Below are 7,877 nucleotides of genomic sequence, written 5' to 3'. Positions count from 1 at the left end.
GGCACCCAGAGAGGGCCATTGTGATAGGGCTATAATGTGGCATAACACAAAACTGTCTCATCTGGCAGTAGCCTCTTTCACCAGGCTGATCAAGGGCTTTGTTTACAACATCCTGGCACCCAGACTGTGTCTAATGTGCCACTTGTGTCTCCACTGGCACATGGATGAGAGAGAATGTGCCTGCTTTGGGCAAGTTTTAGGACCCAAGTCCATGCAAAGCAGGCTGGGAGTTCTGCTTTAGAAAGGGAACAGCATTTGGTGCATGCTGACTAAGCAGCGGGGAGTTGGGCAAGATTGCAGTGCCCACAGTGTAATTGCAAGAAAAGGGATGAGTCATCAAGACAAGTCCAGGGAGGCCAGGGAAGCAGAGCTAGGCTTGGGGTCAGGTGATGGTCAAGAGAGAGAAGGAGAGCCTGTGACCAGACTGCCAGCTGGCCTTGTGTGATGCTGCTGATCTGGTTTTCTTCCTGGAGGCTACCAAGCTGTACTACCAAATGGCTCTCTCTGTCTACCTACCATTGTATGGAAGGGAAAATGCTCATGGCTGGCAGATGCACACTGCTGCTCACCACAGATCAAATCTAATGAAAAGATGGTTTGACTTCAAAAAGATAAGGCAACAACTTCTGGTGAAGATGAACGTATTTTGTGCCAGAACAGTACAAAATAAAGACAAGTATTAAAGATACAGAAGACCTGAATAGCATCAGTAGTTACGTTAATCTAATGCAGATGTATAGATCACTATGCCTAACAATCACAGAATAAACAAACCTCTATCATGAGATATTGATCTAGGTAATATGTACCCTGGGTCACAGAACAAAATTTAAAATTGCAAAGAAGAGCAATAATAGGAGTATGTTATCAAACATGATGGAATGAAACACAAAGTCAGAAAGAGAAAGTTATCTGGAAAAAGATAAAATATTGGAAATTTTTAAAGAGACTGATAATCAGTCATGACAGAGGTCTGAAGAGAATAAATTCATTGGATTCAATGGCCATAAAATATACACCAATTTTATTTGATTCAACAATTCTATTAGAAAACAATATTTACTTGAACTTCCACTCTCAAATTTCAATCAGTAGGAGGAAGATTCCACCTTCGTTTTTACACCGCCTCCTGCAGTTCCCTTCTTTCCTTCCCTCTTTCTACACTGAAATTTCAGTCAGTTGGAGAAGATCCCACATTCATTCAACCTCACAACCCCCTGCTGTTAATTTCCTCCCTCCCCTCTCCCTCCCTCCCTCCTTTTCTCCCTTCCCTTCTTCTACCCTAAATTTCAGTCAGTTGGAGGAGATCCCACCTTCCTCCCTTCTCCCCCTGCCTTCTCTCCCTGCCTCCCTTGTCCCCTCCCCGCCCCCAGACAGCACACAGACACATTCTCAGGTCGCCAAGAGTTAGTTTATTGCCCCATCACGGGGAAGCGTGGGTGGACACTTTCAGGACTACCTCAGTGGAGGCAGAGGCAGGCAGACCTCTGGCCACCTCTCAGATGGTAGCGAGGTGTCTGGCCACCTCTCTTGGCCTAGCGCATTGGCATTGTCTTGCGCGAGGCTGGGGCTCTGCGGCCTGGGCTTCGGCCTCGGGTGGACCTGTTGCGCCCCAGCTTGGCAGGGCTTCTCTTTGGGCCTCTCCTGGTGCAGCGTTTCCGGGCGCCCAGGGCCCTGCTGCTGCCCTGGCGCATCTTGCTGGGGCTGCTCCCCCTGTTGGTGCTGAGGACCGCCAAACCCTGCTGGGGTTTCCTTCTTCTATCTCGAGGAGGACGTGGCGATGCTCGGGGAGAGAGCTTCTTCCCTGTCCGGGGACCGGGTCTTCTGGCCCTGCTTGACTTCTTGGCCACCTGGAAGCACACGGGGAGGTCACAGAAGAGCACTGGCTGGGGGACAGAGGGTGGAGCCATGGGAGCAGGGGCTTCATGAGAAGGGTACAGTCTGGGGACCTCAGGCCTCTTGGGAGGGCTGTCAAGGGGGCCAAGGGGAGGAGCTTGGATGTCTACTCGCCTTTCCCTTCAGTTTAGGCCCTGAAATTCCTCTTCTCTTCTTTCTCGGCCTGGTCCTCTGGCCGCTGCTCTGCCCTGCTGGACACCTGGCCATGCTTCTCCCGGGAGCTCCTCCCAGCGGTCTGCCCCGTGTGGGCCTGACCCCCCTTTATATACCTGTCCCTGAGGTGGCCACGCCCTTGGGCTTTCTTTGGTCAGCAAGTCACCAGCCAATAAAAGCCCTGGCTGGGCACAGAGGCTCTGACGTGACAGAACACCCCGTGGACGGGTCCACGGGGGAGGGAGGGAAAGACGAGTCCAACATGCTATGGTTAGAGAAGGGGGGAATTTACTTCACAGCCCTCCAAAGCTTTCCCATCCTCTTCTCCACCCCTTTTATCTGCCTATGCTCACTTGTCACGGGTCACACCCCAGGGAGAGGGTCTTTCCTCCACACTGCTCCCAAGGCCACCCCCACTCAGTGGTCCATGCTGTCCTGGCCCTCCCCCTGCCAGTGCCCAATCTGTGTCTTCCCTGACCCTTCCTTCCTGCTAACCCGGTCCTACCTAAGACCATGTGCAGATGTGCCCCATCTTTCCCTCCGACACATTTCTCTCATGCACTGGCCGACTACTCACTTCTTGACACCACCAAGGTGCTCTTCCACCCCACTCCCACTCCCCACTGTCCACTGAGGTTCCCTCAGTTTTGTTTTCCAGTCTGCAATCACTGCCTTCAGGCGGTCTGTGAATAGACTGGCTCCACTAGGTGTCCCAGGCTCCTTTAAAATTGGAGGGGCCGCTTGGCTCAGGAGATGCACTACCCCTGTTCCATGAGCACCAATACAATCTGAGACTGATGAATTCATAAGGCAGAGCGGGCTTGGGAGGGATTGTACATCATTGTCTTTGAGGCTCTCTTCAGTGTAGCAAGGTTTTGTTTTATTCTGTTTTGCTTTTTGCTTTTTGAGGCAGGGTCTTGTTATGAACTCATGGTGATCCTCCTGCCTCAGCTTCCAGAGAGCTGAGATTACAGGCGTGTACCACCACGGCCAACAGTGTAACAAGTGTTTTACGACATTTTTCCAGCGTGGAAAGGGAGCGGTAAAACTATTTATTTCGAGAAAATGAGATAGCATATGCGTAAAATTCTACTAGGGTTTTCTTTGTTTACACAGCATGTCACTTGTAGCCCAGGCTGGCCTAGAACTTGTGGTGATTCTCCTCCCTCACGTCTTCTGAGTCCTAAGTTTACAGGCACTCTGGCTTGCGTCGAGATGTCCCCCCAGACCTCATGCAGTCGTGGGTGAGGCATTTCAGAGGTTGCTTTATCCAGGGTGTGTGCTGCTGGGATCAAGGATGTGAGGCTGGGATTGGTTCATGGTGCTGGGCTGATGCTGGGATGAAAGGTGCCCCACCCCGGGGTGACTGCTGCCTCCTCCAAGGGTGGGTTGCCTGGATAGGACATAAGGAGCAAAAGAGGGCCACTGCTTGTCGCTTGTGACTTGCTGCTTCTTTGCTCCTTTGCTGCCCTGTGATGCCCGTCTTTCACCATTGACTTCTAGTTCTTTATATATTCTAGATAGTAGTCCTTTGTCTGAGGAACAGCTGGTAAAAATTTTTTCCCACATTGTGGGTTGTCTCTTCACTCTGTTGTTGGTTTCTCTTGGTATGCAGAAGTTTTTTAACAAGATGGGATCCCAGTTGTTGACTCTTTGTGCTACTTCATGTGAAAATGAGGATTTGTTCTTAAAGTCTTTTCCTATGCCAATGTCTTCAAGAGTTCTACCTGTACTATCTTCCAGCAGGTTCAGTGTTTCTGTTTTTATATTTAGATCTTTGATCCATTTCAATTCTAGTTTAGTGCATGGTGAGAGATAAGGATCTAGGTTTAATTTTTTGTTGCCCATAATTTCAATAAAAATTTTAGTCTCCAAGATTTCTGTTTGAAACATTTTTATGGACTCCAACTGTTTTTTATGCTGGGCATTCATGGTTTGTATCCTTTTCTTTAGCTCATCCAGTAAGCTAGCCTCATCTATTATTTGTTTTATTAGGATCATTATGCCTTTAATTATCTGTGCTTTGAATTTGTCAAACATATTATTGATCTGTTTAGTTATCTCCACTGTTGATGTTTCAAATATTTCAGCTGTGTGGCTTTTGATTACTTCTCCCTTGATGTTCACTGAATGTCCTTTGGAGGACTTGGAAGCTTTTGGAGGTATTTTGTTTCCTCGTTTCCTCATTTTCTTCTTTTCTTTGTTTGTTTGATTGTTTGTTTTCTGTGCTGAGACTTGCGGTTTGTTTATAGCGGATGGCTTTATTGCTAGTATTGAGACCTCTTTAAGTAACGACTCCTTTTCAGAAATGTCCTCTACATGTGCCTAGATATTGGCCTTTAGGCCTGTTTCAGGATCCAACCACTTCTGTTTCTTTGGGAGAGGAGAATGTAGCCTATTTATCCCAGTATCCAGTTCTTTGGGAATGGGCTGTGGTGTTGTTTATGACCCCAAGGCAATCCAGATATTGACAAACGAGAAAACCAATCGATAACAACATCTAAGCCAGCTTGGCTAAAGTAGTAAAATCAACAAACACAGTAGTATCAAATAAAACTGGATAGTGATGAACCCTAGGATCCAACCGTGTAGCACACTTAACTGTAGAAGTGAGATCTCTAGTTAATAGCACAAACTCTAGTAGAAACAGCATATTGATGTACAATAGGTATCTACTCAGTAGAGGAATTTTACCTCCGTTAACAATAGAACCGTGTTCAACTGTAGTAAGATATAGCTAACTGTCTACAGATTCATAGTAGTTAATGGCTAATGGTTATACTAGTAAGGATAGAGGTTGCAGGGAACGAGAGCTTGAAAAAAACAGAATTTGAAAAATTGCATAATAGAAAATGGAGAGAATGTAATAAATGTACAATAAAGAATCCTAATAAAAAGCCCATGGTAACAGTAACAGAAAAAACCAACAAGGAAAGGGATAAACCAGAAGCAGTAGAGATGAAATTAGGGGAGAAATGAAAAAAGAATAAAGAAAAAAGTAGAATGAGAGAAAAGTTGAATGAGAAAAGAAGAGAGAGATATGGAAGAAGGAAAGGGGGGGAGAGAGAGAAAGAGAGAGAGAAAGACCCAATCAAACAAATAAAACAAAGCAATATCTTAATAGGGAGAACAAGAAAACGGGTGATAACACTCCAAACTCCCTCCCCCCCCCCCAAATAAAATATGACAAAGGTTAAAATAATACAAATGGAAAGAAAAACTTGGGGTCCAAAGACCTAAGGACACAATGTGAGAGACCATGGCACCGGATCTTAGTGTCATAAAAAGAAAAGATGCTCTGAAGAAGGCAGGAAGGGAAGAGTTGCTGATGTCCTCCCACTCCCTGCCCCGAGCAGTGTGAAGTGAGGGCCCTAGGGAGAGGGAGAGGGAATGAAGTCCAGGCCTCAGACATCAAACCAGTGCCAGCCCTGCTGAGGAGAAAGTGGGCGCCAGGTAGAGCCCCACCATCCCCGGCCCCCCGCCAGCGTCTGCAGACCGAACTGCTGGAAGCACATGAGCCAAGAAGCTCGCTGCCTTGATCTTCCCCCTCCCAGCCTCAGGCAGCAGTGGGGGGAGCAAGACTCCTTCCGTTAAGTAGCAAGTCACCACGGCTAGCACAGGACTTTGTTTTGCAGCTCAGTGCTGGGCCAGCTGCAGCAAGACTCACACAGGCAGAAACCAGAGTCGCTGTGTGTAGGGCCGAGCTCAGAGATGGAGCCTCTAGGCCTGCACTGGCCCTCGGTGGAGGCCCACACACCATGGGCAGACTTGTTTCTGCCTAGAGCATTGCAAGTCCTGGAGCACTCCAGCCACCCACCCCTGACTGCTCAGGTGCCTGCAGCTGCGAGTTTCAGGTGGCACCCAGCTCAGCGTCAGCCTTGGCGGCCAAGGACATCTGCATTACCCTCAGGGACCACAGCGGTTCCCAGGCCAGGGCTCACAGAGGGAGCCTCTGGACCTGATCCAGCACCAGGCACAGATGCTCCCCCGCCCGCCGGCAGTGGAAGGGACTTGTGCTGTGGCTGCTTCACTGCCAGCTGTGCTGTTGGCCTGTGTGACCTGTACCTGTGAGACTCAGGAATGACCCAGCTCAGTGTCAGCAGTGGTGACAAGGACCGGCCTTCACCAACACTACCTCCCACTCCGGAAGCACAGCGTGCAGCAAGACGCCTTTCCTGAGGCGAAGCAAGGGCAGTTAGCACGGGACCCGTGCCTTAGACCTCGGTGCCAGGCTGGCAAAGCCTAACGCAGGGCAGATCCTAGAGCCTCTGTCTCCAGGCCAGCGCCCGCAGACACATCTCTGGAATAGCGCTGGTGTCAGGAGGAGTCGCGCTGCCCCAGTCTGTCACACTCTTCCAGCGGGCATCACCTGTGTCTGGCTGCAGCAGTCCTGGGCCCCAAGTGCCCTGCAGCAGTAGGCGGCCCTCAGCTGTGCAGGCCTTGGTCCTGCCACATGCTGTGCTAGTGTTGGCGGGCTCTGGGCTCCGGGTGTGCCTTAGTCAGCTCTCCTGTCTGGGAGACACCTCCCTCCCTCCATTGCAGAATTTCAGTCTGTTGTGGAATTCTGGCTCCTTCTCTACTATGCCAATGGACTCAGATAAGTCTTTAAATATAAGTCTTCAAACCTACAAGAGTCCATTTTATTGTGAGGATAAGAATAACAACTTCAGAAGGCTATTGTAAAGTTGCAGGAATAAATTATTAATAAAGTGCTTAACAGCCTGAATGAATTAATAGTCATCACTATGAAGACTCTGAAGAAAGACTGTATTATGGGTCCTATATTAGGGACACCTATCCTGGTTGAGGTGACAGCGGTTGAGTGCTGCTCAGGAAGGTCTGGGGGCTAAAAGAAGAGAATCTGTTTAACTGTACTGAAAGGAGAGTTGGAGTGTGTCAGACATCTGCGAACACAGGTGATTCCAGGGAACAATGAGTTAATTGAGATGAGCATTGACCAGTTTTGCAACTGTGAAAATTGGAAGCAAAGTGTGATGAAAAAATATAAAACAAATACTTTACTGTAAATACTATTTAAAAACACTATCACACTCCCTTTTGTGCAAGTTTTCATAACTCAGTTCCAATTCAAATGCTCAACTAATTAGGTAACATGTTTGAGTCACTATAAGACCAAGGCCACTCCTAAAGGAAACTAGCACTAGTCAGAAAATAGTGCCAACCTCCTCAGAAGCAGAGAAAGTGGCAAGTAATTTTATAATTACTTTTATCTTAATCAGGGGTGATAAAAATGTATAAGAAGTCATGGGAGTCAGAGCCCAAGAATCAATTTGAAACAAAACTCAACTTTACCAGGTTCTCAATACTGCATAGACGTTATTATACATACCTCTGTAAGAGTACATTTTCTAACAAAATTACAATAAGAGACATGGCTTTGTTATTTCAAATATTAAGCCAATGCTTCCTGTATCCATGCCTTAAATGAAAATAGAAGTAATGCTGATGGCATAGAATATATGGGAAATACTGAGGTGATGGATGATAATTGGTTATTATTCAATTGCAATCAACTCAAAGAAATGCCATTTATTCATTTAATTTCAAACCCAGCTTGTCAGGTTTTAAAAATATTTAAAATTTCATTCCCCCCAATAAAAAAATGTACACTCTAAATGAACAGATGCTTCACGGAAGAAATACAAATGGACAATAAATATATAAAAAATGTTCAGCACATTTAGCCATTAGAGAAATGTGAATGAAAACAACACTGGGATTTCACTTTACTCCAGTAAGAACGACCATTATCAAAGACTCAATATACAAATGCTGGTGGAGATATGGCGGAGAAGAAACTCTTCTAG

General features: G+C 47.0%; 1 long non-coding RNA gene across 1 annotated transcript; it reads right to left on the bottom strand.

Annotated features, from left to right (window-relative positions):
* Positions 1–1,728: 1,728 nt before the first annotated feature.
* On the bottom strand, positions 1,729–2,278 carry LOC147823304 (uncharacterized). Its single transcript, XR_015444163.1, has 2 exons — positions 2,011–2,278; positions 1,729–1,850 (listed from the first exon to the last, which is right to left on the bottom strand). It is a non-coding gene; the product is annotated as an uncharacterized LOC147823304 (long non-coding RNA).
* Positions 2,279–7,877: the final 5,599 nt, after the last annotated feature.

Source organism: Heterocephalus glaber, unplaced genomic scaffold (genome assembly GCF_053883595.1).
Source record: "Heterocephalus glaber isolate CG9 unplaced genomic scaffold, H.glaber_assembly_v1.0 deba00001594, whole genome shotgun sequence".
NCBI lineage: Eukaryota > Metazoa > Chordata > Mammalia > Rodentia > Bathyergidae > Heterocephalus > Heterocephalus glaber.
This window is presented reverse-complemented; position numbering and strand designations above follow the sequence as displayed.